The 21,828-nt window shown below is 38.9% G+C and overlaps 1 protein-coding gene across 1 annotated transcript in view; it reads left to right on the top strand.

Moving 5' to 3' along the window:
- The window catches only part of onecut2 (one cut homeobox 2), a gene marked incomplete at both ends in the record, with an annotated part of 46,547 nt that overhangs the window by 1,524 nt on the left and 23,195 nt on the right, over positions 1-21,828 (top strand). The gene's annotated exons all lie outside the window — the stretch shown is intronic.

The raw sequence follows: 21,828 nt of genomic DNA, 5'->3' as shown, positions 1-21,828 counted from the left end.
AATACAAGCCATTGCTCCTCTTTTAAATTCCACCTAAATTAAGGTTAAATGCACTAAAAACGAAATAATATTTTAGTATTTAAAAGAAGGAGATAAATGACTTAAAATAATACATTTAAAAAAGGCTTAAATAAGTGTTGTATGTAAATGATGTGGGTCAGATTATCCAGCTGCTGCATGGTGTTGGGAGGGAGGCGTTTGTCTTTAGACAGCCAGGAGAAGATTTGTGTTTGATTGTGTGGAGCTTGTAGTGATCAGTAGAGCCGAGACATAAACATGAAGGTTGGTGGTGGCTATAGGTGGGTCTGGTGCCCCCTCTAGTGAGGAACCAGTTCTCAGTCCCGTCAACGAGCCTCTATTTTCTGCAGCATGCAGCAGGGATGGGGCAACACTGGAGATTTCATTTAAGACCTTTTCTTGTATCCATTTTTTCAGAGGTTTGTTCTACAAAAAGATGCAGAACATTTGCTATTATCTAATTATTTATTCATTTGGATTTAAAATGACCTCTTTGTGTGTGTTTTGGCTCAAACAGTACTTCTACTTCACAGTTATAATGGTTAATTCTGTATTTTCTGAATGGAATTCACTATTTTATTTAATATTTTTTATAGTAAATGCCTATCTTCCTATCTTTGAAGGCAGAAAAAGATTTCTTTTCATGTGCAGATATATATTAGAAGTTAAAAGCATGTATTTATTTATTATCACAATCAAAAACATTGTTGGATATTTCATATCGCATTAACGATTTTCATTAACATGCTGGGTGTTGTTTCATGAAAAACCTTGTGAACTTACCTCATAAATCTTTATAAAGTTTCAGGGATTTCACCGGGTCGGTAAATGGTTCATTTTGTGGAGAGAAATGGCTTTTTTTCTGCTTAAAAAGTCCATATGCAGCTCGTCTGGAAAGAGAAAAAAAGCTTCACAACAAACAGGGATTTTATGGCCTTTTGGTCAAGTTTTCTATCATGCAACTAAACCTTGGCATATTTAGCGATGTTACCGTCTTCCCAAATTATCTGCCATGTTAAACAAAACTACAGTCGTCCTCCTTTTGCTATCAGTACAATTTGCTCAACATATTTTCCTGGTTGATACAAACCCCTGGTATTTACACTGACTTCTAACGACAAACGACCATTTGTGCAACAAAATTTGGCAATTTTTAAGGTAAACAAGGAGATCTGTATGTTGACTTCTGGACTTTAGTTGTGTGGATGATTTTAGTCTTGTTAGGCGCTTAACAAAGAGAGCAAACATGCAAATAAACAGCAAAATGCAGATTATGTGTAAAAACATCCTGAAAACACGGGTGATGTCAGACAAAGGTTTTGGACTTTATTAAATGCGACCATGAAAAGTGCTGGAATTGTCATCTGTATTTTGTTATATTAGCAGTCTTAAAGGAATAAAATCTTTCAGCATGTTCATCTAAAAGATATGTCATAGCTCACTTAAACATATTTCATCATATATCACCAGTCAGCTGTAAAAACAAGATTTTTTTCTCAATGAAAATGTTGATATTTAAAATGAATGTTTTTTATTGGGCATTTTGTAAACTATTCATAATCTGCTTTACATAATAAGCAAAATGATCAAATATTACTGTATCGTTACAGAAAGTAATATAACATTTAAGCTTCATTAAATATATATTTTCATTATCTTAAAAATTGACAGTAATTTTTATTGTGATGAAATGAAGTAAATTAAGAGGAATTACTTTTCCACAAAAGAGATTTTACTTTACAGAAAAACACACTCATGTTTTTTTTCATTACATGATTTTTAAGGAATAAATTTTAATGCATAATAGAAAAAAACTAATAAATTCTGTTCTAAAATAGTCAGAAATTTATGTTTTTTTCCTGTTTCCAAATGCATTTTATAAAATGTATTGGATTGTAGAAATATATAATAAACTCCAGCAGACAATATTTACAACAGAGAATTTGTAGGATGAATTATTTTAATGTAAGACACATAATTTGCTGAAATGACAGCAGTAATAACTCTAAAATAAAACATGAAACAGTTTCATGTCAATATTAATTATATTTAAGAGAGTTAATTTGATATTTTATTAAATAAATAGCACATTTACATTTACAGATATTGCCGCATAATATTCAAGACTGTTTTTCTATCATAACAATGTTTCTATAATAATCAAACATCGATTGATATTTATTGGATATTTATGAGAATGTTTGCCGCTTTGTTTCCCTTTAAGGTTTTATTGAAACAGCAAAGCTATGAATGATGGTATAAATGTGACTTTGGTCCGCTGTGATTCTTTTACTGTTTGTTCTAGTTAATAAAAATCCAAACAATCCAGCCCTGACAGCTGATTCTCAAACATTTGATTAGAAATTAGCACTTCGAGTGGCCCGGATTTCATCAGTGATGACTCCGATCAGATTATCGCTCAGAATTTGACAGTAATTATATTAGAAGTTATTTGATTTTTCAAGGCTGGTATTTGACAGTAAATGTTAGACGGAAATGACATGTGTGACGCTGCAGTGAGGAGGTGGGGGCAGCTTGATGAAAATGGAGAGTATTCATGGGATTCGTGCTCCTCTGTGTGTTGTAAAATGTCAGAGAACAGCGACATATGCTTATACTTTTAAAAGACATACACTCCTCTGCTTTCCCCAGGGTTCAAGGGTGGGACTCTTCTCTTGTTCATTGTCTGCAAATCATCTTTAGGATGGATTACACTAGAAAACAAAACCATGGCTACATATTGGTACCAGTGCCAAAGTTATTATTTTATCCGCCCCAATCTTGAGGGCGACAAACAGTCTAATGCTTCATTTTTTTCTATAATTCCATTATTCTTAAATTCAACTATTGTGTTGTTAACAAATACAATGCTCCGCTTGCAAATTCTGGCTAAACCAGGGTGTCACTTTATTATCTAAGCTAATGCTATTTAAACCTACAAGCTAGCTTTTTTTTTTTTTTTTTTTACAACAGATGCTCAGCTAAGTGAGAAAGCCTCACAAAATGAATAAAAGTTATTGTAATATGCCAAAAACATATTTAAACACTCAACTATCCAGTTGTTTTCTTGCTAAAGCAATTTATCACTATACAAGGTAATGCTATTTAACCCCACAAGTTAGTTTAATTTATTCCCGCATTCTATATGAACATATTGAGGGAGCTTCATAAAGACAATATGTTCATATAAATAAATGTAATAAAACCTATATAAATGCTTGACTTACTAGTGTTTTATTCTTTAAAAGTGGAGTATGTAAGATTTTCAATATTTAAAAAAATTTTTGACTAATAAAATAACTACAATCATAATTAGATAGTTTTTTTTTTAAACATGTAGGTTCCAGTCTGTCCATATTTGATGTGTTATTAAATTACAAGTTTAATTAAAGATAAATGACAAAAAGCAAATTTTTTTCACTGGTAGGCAAACATTTAAGAAGGGTCTTTGTCATTAAAGTGGAACTATTATGTGCATTTCAGGCTAATTTATTTTTATTTCTGAGCCCAGAAGGGCTGGGATTGGTCAAATTATTGTCACAAATGGCTTTATTTACTTCAGACCGACCCTCTCCGTAGGCTGTCAGATCAGCCTGCGGGCAAAACGAGTGGATTGAGACTCTTCGGCATTAAGCCCCGCCTCCCGCCACTGCACGACATCGGGAGCGCGCACCGCACCTGCTTTCACCGTCATTGTAACATCTCATAAACAGAAGGATTAGGCTCATATGAACTCAATAAAAAAACAAAATACAATGTCAACACATAGCATACAGCCCTACATGTTGGAACCTGAATCAGAGCCTGAAAACGAAGTGGAAAACAGCAACCCACAGCAACGAATGCAGCAGGATGTCTCTCTTTGGTAAACTCACCAGCCATCGTTGGAAATAACTTTATCCCACGTTTTCCACCCGCCTGATGTATTTGTACATGCCCTTGTTAACCAGTAGAAGGTAACCAATCACCGAACCTTATCCCCCGGGACGTCACAAGGATTTCCAAGTAGAAAAAACTCTCTAAAACGACGCATTTTTCGTCGCCATGGAAACCGAATGGAGAGCGTGCTGGAACTCAAACTCAAACATGCGTTTAGGTGATAAAAAACAGTGTCGTTCACATGTCTGATGAGGATTCAACACTGTAACACTGTAGAAAGCTCAGAAAACTTGAAATACCATAATAGCACCCCTTTAATTAAACTTGTAATTTAATAACGCATCAAATATGGACAGACTGGAACCTACATGTTTAAAAAACTATCTAATTATGATTGTAGTTATTTTATTAGTTTTTTTTTTTTTTTTAAATATTGAAATTTTTACATACTCTGCATTTAAAGCTAAGTGTCACAAATCAAAGCTAACTGTATTTTAACACATACTAGCTTGATTTATTATTTAATCTCAACAGATGTCCTTAGCTAAATGAGAGCCTCACAAAGAGATTAACAGTTACTGTAAAATGCCAAAAATATATTCAAACACTCAACTATTTCATCCTTTTCTTGCTAAAGGAAGGTATCACTATACAATTTAAGCTAATGCTATTTAAATCCACAAGCTATTTTGATTGATTTTGACACATTGACTCCAGAATGGGGGTCTCACAAAGACACCAGTAAGATTAATGTAAAATTAGCCCTGAAAGTAAGTTAATTTGTATTTGGTTGATTATTTATTTGTCATAACAATGATTTGTTAATAAATTTTAGGAAGTTTTGAATGAGTGCAACCCACATACTCAACTCTACTGCTTATTCCGCAGATGTGTTTTTTCTTAAAAATGTGGATTCACTAAGAATGGAGATAAACAGACGTTCTAATTGGACCATATTTATTGTCAAAAAACAATGTTACAACATGGGAATGATCAACCAAACACTAATAATTTTGCTTTTTGTGTTATGTTTCAGAAGTCAAAGTTTTTCTGAAATGTATATTTTTTTCTTGAACATCTAAACTGAGCTGAAAAATGAGACGTAGTGGTTTTGAGGTGTGCTAGTTAGAAAATCTCATACATCTAATTAGCTAACTGGCTTTGTAGAGTTTTATTATCAGAAAGTTTGACTCAGCAATAACACACCAAAATGCTGAGTCATACAACACAGGACGTCAGAGTGTAATCCGGCTGTCCATAATGCTTTAAATGAAAAAATAGAGAAGATGCACGATGTGAACAGGACTTACAGAGCGCACATTCATTCTTTTTTAATTCAGCAGTTTTTCTTCAAACAAAAACATATCCTTAAACATTATTTTAACCTTTCTGAGATTTTTGGTAAGAGCATCAGTATCCGAAGTGGTATGCTCCACAGTTTATTCTGAACGCATACACGCTTTAACATAACATGGATCAACAAAAATCTAGTTTTTGTCTGTAAACCCTCCTTTTTATTCTCCTGTATTTATTCTAATTTATTTCAGACATAATATATTGTTCTTTCCATTGTTTCCTTCTTCTTAGGTGAATTAAAATGACTAGAAACAGAAGGAGCGATTTCTAGATTAGCCAAGCTACAAGCACCCAGTAGAGCAGAGGTCAAAGGTCAGGGCGGCTTCACCGAGACAATGGACGGAGCAAATGCTCCCTTGATCCTGAGATGAGGAGAGGAGGCAGCATTGTGAGGGGATGAGAGACCTGAAAGACACAACCATTTTATTTTTTCTTCACTTTTAACAATATTGTATGATATTAGGGTGTCAGGTTGTTCATAGAATAGCATTCTATCATATTTACTGTAGTTTTCTTCCTTTCCACTCAGATGAGATGATCCAAATGATGGAAAAAGTTAAAGTTTTATTCCAAATAATAACCCTGCTGGATGTAAAAATGCCTTTTTCTTACAAACACGTGATAGATTGTTTCCAACAACTATTTAATAAATCAGCATCCAGTCTACAATTAAAAGGGTAATAAGATATTTATTAACATGACAAAATAAACAAAATCATCTTTAATTTTTTACCGTGCAGATTGGACGGTTGAAATGTTGCTGGAAGTCAGATGAAACACTGAAGTGATTCTTTAGTGCAAACAAAGCAGAAGATGCAGTTCGCAGCATTTGGATAAGTTTGATAGATAGATGATCAGGAAGAGTAAAGGTCACAATGTGGCTCCACAGACCCACTGCAGGGCTTGTAGAGAAAGCATGCAGCTTCCTGTTGACAGGAAAACTAGGTGTATGTCTAGTTTTGAAGCTTCAGATAGTAGCGTTTTTTTGCTTCTGTATGAAGAGAAACATCAATCCTGACTGGATGATTTATATTTATTCTAAATTATGATCACATCTAATCATGATCACAGGGTTTGTCATTGATCATCTGGCTGCATGATATAAAAATGTTAGAAAGAAAATATAACTGGATCGATGGATGGATGCATGTATGGATGGATGTATTTACGGATGGATGGATGGATGTATTTATGGATGGATGGATGTATTTATGGATGGATGAATGGATGGATGGATGTATTTATGGATGGATGGATGTATTTATGTATGTTTGTATGGATGAATGGATGGATGGATGTATTTATGGATGGATGGATGTATTTATGGATGGATGAATGGATGGATGGATGTATTTATGGATGGATGGATGTATTTATGTATGTTTGTATGGATGGATGGATGTATTTATGGATGGATGGATGTATTCATGTATGTTTGTATGGATGGATGGATGGATGGATGTATTTATGGATGGATGGATGTATTTATGTATGTTTGTATGGATGGATGGATGGATGGATGGATGTATTTATGGATGGATGGATGGATGGATGTATTCATGTATGTTTGTATGGATGGATGGATGGATGGATGTATTTATGGATGGATGGATGGATGTATTCATGTATGTTTGTATGTATGTATGGATGGATGGATGTATTTATGGATGGATGGATGGATGTATTTATGTATGTTTGTATGGATGAATGGATGGATGGATGTATTTATGGATGGATGGATGGATGTATTCATGTATGTTTGTATGGATGGATGGATGGATGGATGTATTTATGGATGGATGGATGGATGTATTCATGTATGTTTGTATGGATGGATGGATGGATGGATGTATTTATGTATGTTTGTATGGATGGATGGATGGATGGATGTATTTATGGGTGGATGGATGGATGTATTTATGGATGGATGGATGAATGTATTTATGGGTGGATGGATGGATGTATTTATGGATGGATGGATGGATGTATTTATGGATGGATGGATGGATGTATTTATGGATGGATGGATGGATGTATTTATGGATGGATGGATGGATGTATTCATGTATGTTTGTATGGATGATGGATGAATGTATTTATGGATGGATGGATGGATGTATTTATGGATGGATGGATGTATTTATGGATGGATGGATGGATGTATTCATGTATGTTTGTATGGATGATGGATGAATGTATTTATGGATGGATGGATGGATGGATGAATGTATTTATGGATGGATGGATGGATGGATGGATGTATTCATGTATGTTTGTATGGATGGATGAATAGATGCATTTATGAATGGATGGATGGATGGATGTATTTATGGGTGGATGGATGAATGTATTTATGGGTGGATGGATGGATGTATTTATGGATGGATGGATGTATTTATGGATGGATGGATGGATGTATTTATGGATGGATGGATGGATGTATTCATGTATGTTTGTATGGATGATGGATGAATGTATTTATGGATGGATGGATGGATGAATGTATTTATGGATGGATGGATGGATGGATGTATTTATGGATGGATGGATGGATGTATTTATGGATGGATGGATGGATGTATTCATGTATGTTTGTATGGATGATGGATGAATGTATTTATGGATGGATGGATGGATGTATTTATGGATGGATGGATGTATTTATGGATGGATGGATGTATTTATGGATGGATGGATGGATGTATTCATGTATGTTTGTATGGATGATGGATGAATGTATTTATGGATGGATGGATGGATGAATGTATTTATGGATGGATGGATGGATGGATGGATGTATTCATGTATGTTTGTATGGATGGATGAATAGATGCATTTATGAATGGATGGATGGATGAATGTATTTATGGATGGATGGATGGATGGATGGATGGATGTATTTATGGATGGATGGATGGATGTATTTATGGATGGATGGATGGATGTATTCATGTATGTTTGTATGGATGATGGATGAATGTATTTATGGATGGATGGATGGATGAATGTATTTATGGATGGATGGATGGATGGATGGATGTATTCATGTATGTTTGTATGGATGGATGAATAGATGCATTTATGAATGGATGGATGGAGTTTCTGAACCATCCTGGCTGCTGTTCTGTCAGTTTCTGTTGTCTTTAGAATGGACCAGTGTGCCAGTAGCTTCTTACTGTAACGGTGGAGGGAGATGATATACACAAGGCAGCGTGCGTTTATCTGTACAACACAGTTCATGTACAAGACAAGTGGAAGTGCTTTACATAAAACATTAGAAGCATTAGAGCGCGGTGCAGAGGAAGCATTAAAAGGTACATTAAAGACAAACTTTAAAAAGAAATAAAACAATTAAATAAATACAAAAAGCAAAAGTAATATAAGATGAAATGCGAGAAATAAAAGTTCCAGTGTGAAGAATTAACAGTCATTATGTTAAAAGAAATGTTTGTAGACAAATAGCAGTTTGATAAAACTTTATTTAAATGACAGTTGAAAAAAATGCACATTTGTCTTTATTTGAGGAAATATATTTCTAAATACTGAAATTTTCTGCTGGTTTTCCTCTTCCTCACCTTCATCTCTCTCAGTTTGAATCAGTTTCTTTCTCCTTCCTCGGACCTCTCTCCTCCTTTCCTCCCTTTCTCTCTCTTTTGGTTGTGTGTGTGTGTGTGTGTGTGTGTGTGTGGGAGGGGGGGGGGGGTATTATGTGAGCGTCAGGGGAATTGAACACAAGAGCAGAGGCAGCAGCGGCCCGATGAATTATTGATGGGAATCTCAGCGTGACCCGCCTCGGTCTGCTCACTTCACTTCTTCCTCACCTCGCAGCCGGGTTAACCAGGCAAAATGGAGGGAGCGAGGAAGACAGAGGGAGAGAGGAAGAGTCCATTGTTTGGACGGAGGACACAGTTTGTCTGAGACTGCAGGACAATCACGTTTAAATTAGCTGTAAATCAGACCGGTATTCTAACGCTCTTTATGTTCAGTAAAATGCAGCTTTTGCAGCACAGCAGATTCCTGTCCGAGTCGCTGGAGTGAAACCATCAGCTAAACTGAGATTTCCCACCAGGTTTGACATTAAAACCAGTTCAGAACAAAGCAGACCTTCTGCTTCTGGTAGGATTAGCAGCAAATAGCATCGCGTTGGTTTTTAATAGTTTTCGGACAAGCCTGGAAAAGCCGGCAGACATGCACACGCTTTAGTGGGACGTCCATTATCAGTTTGGGTGTTTCCGTGGAAAATAAGAATAAATGATGGAGATGAGATTACAAAAGAGAAGAATCCACTTAGAGTCAAACTGGGCTTAAAATCTGAATGACTGAACTTAAATATTTTCCATTTTACGCAGCCTGCTGCAAGCAGACAGCGTGCATTATTAATGAGACGGACTCTGCTTTATGACACGGGTTACCAGCAGTTACTCTGTGTGTGTGTGTGTGTGTGTGTGTGTGTGTGTGTGTGTGTGTGTGTTTGGTCTTACTGTTTCAGACTGTGGGAATACAGCTTGTGTCCGTTTTCAGGTTTTCTCTGCTGACCTCTTGCATATGCACGACTGCTATCGATCGGTAATAATGGATTTCAGGCTGCTTGTGATGTTTGTTTGTGTCCACGTGAGAAGATTTGACAGATACTGTCATCTCGCTCTCCTCCTGTCAATAGCAGCTTTGCGGGCTGGAAAACGAGACATGACAAAGTCTCCATCCAGCGTTTACGGAGTCCTGCTTCTAGTATGAAACAAGAAACGAGAACGAAGCTAAACTTCAACCATTTCACGTTCATACTAACAACAAGATCAGAGAAAAAGGATTCTTTGTGTTTTTATGTTTGTTTTGGACAAAAATAAACAGAATAAATGTTTTTTAGCAAATGGTTGAGATGTTAAACAGGAGTGTTCTAACAAACACTTAGTTTGGGTTTTACACACCAAAACCAGCTGGTAGAGACGCTCAGGCAGGTTTATTTCCACAGTTTTTAAAGAAATTATTCAGTTTCTGTAGATTTACCTCGGCCAGATGGTAGAGCGGGACTTTAAGACACACTGCAGAACTTTTGACATTTTCCCGTCACGCGCCGCCTATCGACGGCTAATCTAGCCTCCATCCTACCTGACCTGTTGGCTCTCTCCAGCCACCAGAAGACCACCTTATGATGACTCCTTTTATCTCTTTCTGTCTTTTAATCTTCCTGTGTTTCTTTGCTGAATCAGCGACGTTGCGTGTTCAGAACAGCCAGTTCCTTATTGTACCGTGAAGCGAAACGTCACGTCGCGTCCCGGATGTAAAAGTTATAAAGTGCTGGTTTCTCAGCCTCAGGATGCTGCTGGGTCGCAGCAGCTCCAGAAATGCACATGATAGACGTCACTGTGTCATCAAACAAGTCTGAAGTTTTAAGGTCAGAAAGTTACGTAATGTGTCTTTAAAGGGTTAATGCTGAAAACTCCAAAAGATCGCCGGTACCTCCGAGTGCGTTCCTTCTCAGGAACGATGGTGTGTCACTCTGTCGGGTAAATTGTAAGGGAAAGTTTACTTTATGAAGGCTTTCCAGACATTTTCATCCCATCCAGGAGGTTTATAATCTACAGTAAATCCACAATGACTGATACATGGTAACATTATTTATTTCTTTCCAAATAAAGATAATTTCTGTTGTTTAGAGATCTTTATTTTAAACTGGAAATCATGATCAAGCCACTTCCTGTTGATCTTTCCACCAACCAGATAACTTATGAGATTTAATGGCATCTGGAGGTAAAGATGGGCATAGAAAATACTTTAAATACCTGGCTAAATACCTGGCACGCCTATGGATGGTCGGTGGACGTGAGTGGGTCTCTTCCAGACATAAACATGTGGTTCCAGTTCAAATACTGGTAGGGTACTGGTAACGGGTTCTGGTGGCTTTTCAGCCGTTTCTTCGCACCGATCAAACAAAGCTGTTTCTGCAGTTTCTAAAAACTCACACACACAGTTGATTGTCCATTCAGAGACACCGTAGTATAAAAATGGTGGCAAAAATATGACAGCTGCCGTGTATGTTGACCCGCTGCAGGTAGATATAAATCATTCCAGATTACAAAAACATAACAGTTACTTTAGAATGGTGATTAGATATCAATAGAAATAGTTTTAAATGATATATTAACATTTAATATAATTGACCTTTTATTTTGTTCCCCACCTTGTCTTAAACCCTTTATAGGCCACTCAGTGAAATACCCTGAAATTAGACATTTTAACCTGAAATTGTCCTTCTGGTATGAACCAAGACCTCCATTCTGTTGTTACAATTTTTAAAGATTTGTTTTAAATTGATCAAAAATAATCACTTGCCTGATAAAGGGTTAAATCGATGGATATGTCCAATCAGGAGCTGCCAAAGATCAACAAGCGAGCAGAAAAAAAGTCCTCAACTGCTGGGATAAAGCCAAGAAGATGATTTTATGCAAAAATAATATCAAAATGATGAGAGTTGGTTCTGTGAGAATAGTATGTAAATAGCATAAATAACTGGAAAAAAGAAAAAACAACTGGATCAGAAAGAGTCAATATGTAAATGTCTTAGTGTGTTTTTGTTTCATTGCCAATATTTTTCTCCGAAAACCAAAAGAATGATCTGTAGATGGCCTCTGTTGATCTGGGTGTTACTTCTACAAACTTCTGCTATAATAAATCCTGTTTTCTTCCTCTGGTTGCTCTTTATACTGCTAAATCTATCCATACATTAATTTTACATCACTTTAGCTTCATAATCTGCCAGCTGAGGCTGAAAACATCACATCTGCATGGAAACATCTCGTCTGCATGGAAACATCACATCTGCATGGAAACATCTCGCCTGCATGGAAACATCACATCTGCATGGAAACATCTCGTCTGCATGGAAACATCACGTCTGCATGGAAACATCATGTCTCCATGGAAACATCACGTCTGCATGGAAACATCACGTCTGCATGGAAACATCACGTCTGCATGAAAACATCACGTCTGCATGGAAACATCATGTCTCCATGGAAACATCACGTCTGCATGGAAACATCACGTCTGCATGGAAACATCACGTCTGCATGGAAACATCACGTCTGCATGATAAACATCACGTCTGCATGGAAACATCATGTCTCCATGGAAACATCACGTCTGCATGGAAACATCACGTCTGCATGGAAACATCACGTCTGCATGGAAACATCACGTCTGCATGAAAACATCAGGTCTGCATGGAAACATCACGTCTGCATGGAAACATCTCGTCTGCACGGAAACATCACGTCTGCACGAAAACATCACGTCTGCATGGAAACATCACGTCTGCATGGAAACATCACGTCTGCACGGAAACATCACGTCTGCACGAAAACATCACGTCTGCATGGAAACATCACGTCTGCATGAAAACATCAGGTCTGCATGGAAACATCAGGTCTGCATGGAAACATCACGTCTGCATGAAAACATCACGTCTGCATGGAAACATCACGTCTGCATGAAAACATCACGTCTGCATGGAAACATCATGTCTCCATGGAAACATCACGTCTGCATGGAAACATCACGTCTGCATGAAAACATCACGTCTGCATGGAAACATCACGTCTGCATGGAAACATCACGTCTGCATGGAAACATCTCGCCTGCATGGAAACATCACATCTGCATGGAAACATCACGTCTGCATGGAAACATCACGTCTGCATGGAAACATCATGTCTCCATGGAAACATCACGTCTGCATGGAAACATCACGTCTGCATGGAAACATCACGTCTGCATGAAAACATCACGTCTGCATGGAAACATCATGTCTCCATGGAAACATCACGTCTGCATGGAAACATCACGTCTCCATGGAAACATCACGTCTGCATGGAAACATCACGTCTGCATGGAAACATCACGTCTGCATGATAAACATCACGTCTGCATGGAAACATCATGTCTCCATGGAAACATCACGTCTGCATGGAAACATCACGTCTGCATGGAAACATCACGTCTGCATGGAAACATCACGTCTGCATGGAAACATCACGTCTCCATGGAAACATCACGTCTGCATGGAAACATCACGTCTGCATGAAAACATCACGTCTGCATGGAAACATCACGTCTGCATGGAAACATCACGTCTGCATGAAAACATCAGGTCTGCATGGAAACATCACGTCTGCATGGAAACATCTCGTCTGCACGGAAACATCACGTCTGCACGAAAACATCACGTCTGCATGGAAACATCACGTCTGCATGGAAACATCACGTCTGCACGGAAACATCACGTCTGCACGAAAACATCACGTCTGCATGGAAACATCACGTCTGCATGGAAACATCACGTCTGCATGAAAACATCAGGTCTGCATGGAAACATCAGGTCTGCATGGAAACATCACGTCTGCATGAAAACATCACGTCTGCATGGAAACATCACGTCTGCATGAAAACATCACGTCTGCATGGAAACATCATGTCTCCATGGAAACATCACGTCTGCATGGAAACATCACGTCTGCATGAAAACATCACGTCTGCATGGAAACATCACGTCTGCATGGAAACATCACGTCTGCATGGAAACATCACATCTGCATGCTGACTGGGAGTAGAAGGGACGAGTTTCCACATGCAGGTTTTATAAATGTAGTTAGCAAAGGGTTTAGAGTCTTGAGGGTTGATTAGCTTTAATGCTATTGTGGAGAAAAAAGCTTGAAATTTGGACTGCAGACCTTAAAACCTCCTCAACCTTCCCTGCAGCTTCCAATAAGAACGGCCTATAAGAGTAGCAGCGTAGTGATTTTCCTTTAAGACTGTCCACAGCAATTAGGGCTCTCCGGCGTCGCTGGAGCAGTAGAAGCGTTGCCAGGCCGACTGAGCGTCTGGGCTTTAGATGAGAAAATGGTGCTGTCGCAGCTTTATTAGGCCGGTCAAATCAAACGTGACACCTGAACTCTGAAGTCATCGAGGCGGAGCGCTCAGTAAAAACACACACACACACACTTAAAGTGCTGGTTTGCAGTTGGGAAGCAGCAACAAACAAACAGAATTCCCAACATTTTCATCCAAACATTTTCTTCATCATGTCTGGATTTCCCTTCAGTCCTGCTGTTCCAGTCGTTTCCATCCATGAGTCTGACTCTCCGACTGCTGATCTAGTCATTCCACTTCCGGCTCTTTCTGCTACAACATGCCTGCTATTCACACTGAGCTTCTGATTTAGCCTCTTTTAGTTATTGTTTGTGAGTTGGTGAGCGATTTATTGTTGTTATTCTCACATTATTGTATCACTGAATAAAATCTTACTAACAATAATTTTGGCGATTATTTAAAGGAAAAGCGTGCACTTACTGAAAACTCATCCCAACCTACTGTACTCGTTTTAGCAGTTTTACACTTTTGTTTTCAACCAGCTTCTTATTAATTGTAACAAATGCTTCAATGTGCACTAAGATTTCAATGTGCTTTAAGAGTTTTTTTTTTTTACATTTAAATGTAGATTTTATGTGAAAAGTCCTCATTTAAACAACTTTTATTCCAGCTAGACATGCCAGTCCCTTTTTAATAATTGTATTTCACCTTTTCCCTTTTCTGCTGATGCTCCATAATCAGACCTTTTTATGTTTTATAAATGGGACAAATGAAAGTATATTTGATCTAAATGTGATTATATTCTTCTTATTATTATTTAGAGTCCTTCTTGCTGCTTTTGGCATGAAAAGTGTTTCATAAAAAAGGATTTGATGCATCCTAATGAGATGAAACTGCAGGTGTAGCTACTGAAGGGAGTGTAACAGCAGTACATTTGAAGGTACTACCCCAGTAACAATCCTTTGTAGCATTAAAAGTACAATTAGGTACTTTATTTTCTAAGAGTACTGAAATACATTCAGGGCCCACAGAACCAGGCCTCCTTTATTCCCGGTCTGAGTAATTTATTCTCTGTTCATTATTGCCTTTCCTCATCTTTTTGTTCATTCCATCTTTGTTTCTTCCTCTTGTCGTCGCCGCCTCTCTCTGCTTCATTAGTATTGGTGTCACAGAGCCGCTGAAATAAGTCTGTCCAGAGGCAAAATGAACGACGTGAGGCGAGACGAAGCTGCCTGACTGCAGGCAGGACTCACAGTTAAAGAGACAAACGGCGTTTCTTACCACCGGTATCTGGAAAATGACATAAACTGTGTCATTCTAACATATTATAATGTTATTATAATATTTGTCATGAAGCTGAACAAACAGCTTATGAATCCTGTTCCACATGTTTCCAGGAGTTTTTCTTCTCTTCCCAGGTTGTGATTTTTCAGCTGTCAGTTCTCTGTATCCAGATGTGCTGATGTGTATCTATGCTGATCAATACGCTGACGGTCAGACACCGAGGCCGAACATAAACACGGAAGCCGATGCACATTGCTGTTTGTTGTCCTTCCTGCTTCTGTCTCATGCTGCTGTTTCCTGCGATGCTGCTTTTTCACTCTGTCTGCAAGGTTGTTGTTTTTTTTCCTGAAATGTGTGTGTTCGTAGGCGTGTGTGTGTGGGGTGGGCGTGTACGCTATGTGTGTGTGAAGGAGCAGTTTAGGCCGGTCGTGCGTGCGGATGGATGACGTGGATCGATGGCTGTAATCCCGAGCAGATTAAAAGAGCATTAATACTGGCAACGATAACGTAAACGGTGCGGACCGAGATCTCCATTGATCTGCAGGAACCTGATCCAGACCAGTTACTGGAAGAGATGGGGGAGGGGTGTGGACAGAGCGGGGGAGAGAGAGGATGAGCAAACAAAGAGAGAGAGAGGGCTCATTCTGCTAAATAATATCACAAGAAGGACATTCAGAGTGCCGCTGCTGTAAAAGTGGATATATTCATTTGAATAAAAGTGATGAAGATGGAGATCAGCATCATTGTTTTATGGTTTCTTTCTTCACTCAGTGTAATATCTTCTGCCTGGGACGTCGCCTTTGTCATTGGGCTTCTGTGTGGACTACATCACATATAACTCTACGTTCTCTGATGTTTGGGGTTGACTTTGAGAAACATTGGTCATTTTGTTCACCCCTGAAATCATCTCCATGACAGACCAGCGCAGAAACTGCTGCTAGAAAACATCACAGTTGGATCCCAACGGTTATGGAGAGAGACTTTCTTACAAAAAAGTGCCATTTGCTCCAACTCGGCCAAAACTACAACTAAATTTAGAAGAAAAACTTGCAAAACAGACAAAAATATTGCAAACAATGGACAGTTTAATGGTCTACTTTCCAGATTTAGCCCAAAACCAGTAGCACCAGTAGCACAAAATCACTTGGTGGAAGTGTGAAAATGAAAAAAGATCAAATCTTAATGAAATGAAAAAGCTACTTTTGCATTAACAATGCTACCAAACATTAAATAATATTAAAAAGATTAAAAAAAAATTTAAAAAAGCCAATAGGCTCTGATCATGTGACTTAGGCCAAATCAGCAATAAACAATCAATATATTAGTGTATTGTTTATTTGGCTCAACATAGTTTATAATGTCACAGGCTGGGACACATTACATGTTGTTTCTATGTTGTGTGTGTGTGTGTGTGTGTGTGTGTAAAGAGAGCGGAGTGAGTCAGTACAGCCTGATGTTACAGCTGTTTGTGGCTAATAGTGTAGCTTTTTGCTTTGTTTCTGGCGTTGTTGCAGCTCACAGCAGTCTGTTTCTCCATGTTAATGATCAACAGCACTGAATCGAGACGGTACAACATGATCAAAATTGGTATTAGGCTAATCATGAGTCCAGATTTTTGGTTCCCCCTGGAGCTTGGTGCCCTACATGGCATGAGCGACGTGCGTGATCAGAGCGGGGGCGATGACAACATCTCCGACTCATGCTGGCTCATAGAGTCGTCGCTGTAGTCATAGCGCTGCTGTACGGCGTGTTGGTCCACGGCGGTGGGAAATGTGCAGATCTGACCTCAGAGAGCAGCAGTTCTAGTGATGGGAAGGCCAGTTCTTCACATTCACAGCTGGATGATCCAGGGGACTCAGTTTGCTTTGCTTTCACGCCGCACTTCAACGTAATCCAGTTACGGTAACTGCTCGCCAGGGAGGGGCATATTTCCTGAAATGGTCGCTGACTAACAAGAGCCAGGAAAAAAAAAATGATTGGCCAGATCCGAAAACAGCTGGTTTTCTGCAGGTAAACAATGGAACAACAATAAAAGTATGCAGTTCATTTTCTGTTTTTTTTGTTTTGGTGTCACAAGCTAACGTGGTTTACACTAGAATCTGTCATATGAGCAGCGAGTTATGGGACATGTTGCACTACGACGCATCCCACGTCAGACGCGTAGGTGAACCAAAACCTCTGGCTTCCAAGTAGACTGCAGTTCACTTCTTTGGTTTGAACGAGTGTTCACACTGGTCCAAACAGACCGGATTACCAGTTGAAGCAGACCAGAGTTCATTGGAAGTTACCAAACAGCACCAATATGAATCTCAGAAGCATTCCTTCATACACTAGCTGGGTTTTTCTGCACATATGCACAACACAAAAAAATCATTTCTGTGTTGGTTTGCTGACAAGCCTGACTATGCTGTCCTCTACAAAGCCCATTAATTACCTCCACGTTGTTGTGAGAAACATAAGTAAAATGACGCAATCATGTCTGAAATGTTCTGTGATTGGTAGTTTTTAATACAGGCTCCGTTTTCACCGTGGGGACTCCAATGAGAAGCGACGATGTGTATTCAGATCATATCCTTTCCTTGTCTATTTCATTGATCTTATAGTTGCACGCAAATGGTTGTGTTGTCATACATGCATTCTGGGACTACTGCTCAGACTGCGACCATGTAGCGTGCAGTAGCAGCTACAAACCTCATTAGGACCCCAGCGCTGTACAGCTGTCCTAGCTTCGTACATTCCTCTTCTACTTCAACTGACTCTTCTTCACTCGAAGAATCAGCTATTTAAGCAACCTTTTTTCCTTTAACACCCCCTAAAGCAGTGTTTCTCAATTCCAGTCCTCAGGCCCCCCTGCCTTGCATGTTTTAGACCTGATCCTCCTCCAAAGCACCTGAGTCAGATTATTGAACTTCCTCATCAAGTTCTTTGCAGCCTGGTAACGAACTTTTATTTTATTCAGGTTTGTTAAAGTAGGGTTGCCTATGAAACAGGCAGGACAGGGGGTATGAGGACCAGATTTGAGAAACACTGCCCTAAAGGCAGCAACAGAAAAGCCATGACCCCCAAAGCTCTCCAATACTGTGCTTTTTTTTTTTAGCGTAACAATTAACACTCTGGGGACACCAGCATCGCTGGCGATGCCAGGGACCATGTTGTGTTTAATTAAGCATAGCTTTCGAACCATAAAAGATAGAAACTTACTTATTTTCCTTCTTAATAGGGAGACTCCGGGCTTTCAGACGGTAGTTCTGGCATCACTGTAGCCCATTCATAAGTGATACAGTGTTGTGTCAAAATAGGTGTTCCAATCAGAGCCTTTGTCTTTGGCGCATGACACGTGTTTGTCCAATCAGAGCCGATGATGCCTCAGGAAACGCCTCCAAACAGTGTCAATCACTCTGCATCGGTGTCATTAGCAGTCAGATAGCTGCCTTCTGTATTTACAAGGGCGATGAAACAACAGCTTTTACGCACGCATACCATGCATAATTGGTCAAACAAACATTTGCATTACTCAAGTAGTTTATTTCAACATAAACGACACGACAGCGTCGTAACAGATGTATCACTTGGTAACAGATAGTGTATCCAGCTAACAGTGATTTCGGAAAGCTGCGGTGCTTCAGTCCCCTTCAGTACCTTTAGTCATGCTTTGAAATTATAATACTCTTTATTTCAAGCAAAGGAGCCTCATTTACATAGCAGTTTATGATACTTCAATTCAAAATAAAAAAAAAAAACAAGGTACAGGACATTATGGGACATTGAAAGGTGGTGTTTATTCGCATTTAGACAAAACAAAAAACTCAGGTTTATTTCTCTGAAATACCCTTGGTCCCCAGAGGGTTAATGGTTAACTCTCATATGATGTCTGGTAATCTTTGGTTTGCACTAAACACACCCTGGTCCACTTACATGGATAGTACTGTAAAAATTACTTGTTAAAAGGGAGTTTTTTCCTTCCCACTGTCGCATCGCGCATGCTGGGGGATTGGATCTAAGTCATGATTCGATGCAATCAGTTGGTTTCTATTATAGGATATATATGAATTGGCATGAAATGATGTGTATGTAAAGTGCCCTGTGACAACATTGTTGTGAAGTGGCGCTGTACAAATAAAGCTGAATGGAACTGAATTGAAATACTCTTCGTTTGGAGTTCAGGGAACACATCTGGACTTTGGTACAGACCAGAGAACTGAACCAACATGTCAGGTATCTGGCTGCCTTTCCTGTTGTGAACATTGCATAAGCCTTAAAACACCAACGTAAATCCAGAAATCTGGACAAACGTGTTGCTGCTCCATTGGTGTACATAAACTGTAACAGTTAATGTGTTGTCGTCCATCATCAGCTCCGGTCCTTGAGGGCCACAAACCTGCAGGTTTTCCATGCATCCCTGCTCCAACACACCTGACTCCAACTAATCAATCAATGTGCACAACTTGATTGTCTGTTGGATCCATTTAATGGAAGCCAGGTGGGTTGGAACAGGGATACATGGAAAACCAGCAGGATTGGACCCTCGAGGACCGACTTTGGGCACCCCTGTCCTCGAGGTTTTCTTCTTCCTCCTGCTTTCCGGCTTTTCTTCCTCTTGGTCAGTAGTACTTTAGGGGAAATTTGCCCTGAGTGAGCAGTTGATGTAGCAGTGTGAAAGCAAACCAAAGAAATGTGCCCTCCCCTCGAGAAACCAGGCAGAACATGCAAACTCCAACAGGACTATCCTGATAAATCACCCTCTCGGATTCTGTTCAGATCTCTGTTTGCTCTAAAAACTCTTCTAGTGTCTGTGGATCTTTTTGACAGTATCGAGTAGTTTCCTCACTTTCACCTACAGTTTTCTGCTATGTTCCCTGGCATCATTTTGTTTTGGTTAACTTAAAGCCTCCATTAGCGATCTTATCGCTGCAGTCTGTCCGAGTTCTGTCCTGTTTTCTGATGAAACAGAAATGAAGCTAAATATCAACAATTAGAGACGAGTCATCTGCTGTTTTTCAGACACATTTTATATGGAACTAGAAAACCAATGTGAGAGCATGGATCTCTGCCAAGCAGCCAAACAGTTAATTTGCACTATCTAGTGATTTCCAGCTGATGTTCTGATCCCACATTCATCTTATACGGATCCACTATTAGATTCCAGATACATTAATAATGAATCCACAGTGTCTTGGCTGTATTGTGGTGTTTGTTGCATGTTCTCTTGCAGTGATGAAAAGTCGTTCCTGTTCTGGATGGTGGCATCCAGAATATTATTCCTGTTTTTGCATAAAGTTGCTAACAAAAAAACAAACAAACAGAAAGATAAAGACTGGTAAAATCATAAACCCCACCATCTCCGTGGCGGAGGGAAAAATCTTAGAAAACATTTGTGGTGTATGCAGATCTGAGCAGCTGCCGCTGGAATGAGGCGCTTTGTAATGAAGATCCTGTTTTTTTTCTAAATACAGGTGTAACATTACCACAGCGATGAATGTGAAACTGGGGGGTAACATTTCGTTCAGCTTATCTGGTAGAGACACCCACACATAAGTTGCAGCACATGCTAATCTGTATAAACTTAGGAAATATAGACGTAAAATGATTTATTATTTGACAAAATCACATCTTACACTTTACATTTCACAAAAATTTCACACCAGACAATGTCAGATACGCCTCTGTTAGCTGGGTAAAAGAAAGTAAACATGGCATGAGAAGTACCTCCAGAGTGATTGTATCAGGCTTCGTCTCTGGTGGTAATTTATTAGTAGAAAAAAATAATTATCGCAAACTGAAATACCCTTAAAGAAGTAAATAAATAAAAACATAAAAATGTGGATATTATACTCCAATAACATCCTAAGATAGCTTGTGATTAAGCACAGAAATTTCATTTTTCTGTTTACTTTGTAATACAAGCTGTTCTTTACTCTTTTAATGAACTTCTTATGCACATCTTCTACATGCAAATACCACCATAGCCACATGAACCGGTTCGAGTATTGTTAGCTGGTAATGAAAGCTGTTGATCAAACTAATGGAGTGAGATGAGACAGAAAGTTTGGGGGGGTTGAACGAAACTCATCTCAGCTTCCACGGTGCTGGAAAACCTCTCACATGACCAGTATATATTGCAGACGAACATATTTGCTGTATTGCAGTTCTGTGACCGCTCGGCCATATGAGGACCAGCAGGCTCGGCTGTAGCGTTGGCTTGGTTTTTGAGAATCCTTAACGGTCTTCTTCACGGCTGAACAGCAGCATTTTGGTAGATTCACTCACCTTGACGTCGTGTAACAACGGCTAATTCAGCCCGTTTTGCATCCTGTCTCTTCTCTGACATCTCTCCAGCCAGTAAAAGTCTGTGTCTTATCTCTTCTTCTGACATTTTAAAATCTTTCTGATTTATTTTTCCATCTTTTTAATTTTTAACCAGAATTT

Source organism: Telmatherina bonti (genome assembly GCF_933228915.1).
Source record: "Telmatherina bonti genome assembly, chromosome: 17".
Classification (NCBI taxonomy): domain Eukaryota; kingdom Metazoa; phylum Chordata; class Actinopteri; order Atheriniformes; family Telmatherinidae; genus Telmatherina; species Telmatherina bonti.
Note: the sequence above shows the minus strand (reverse complement) of the source record. Positions and strands in the feature narration are given on the sequence as shown.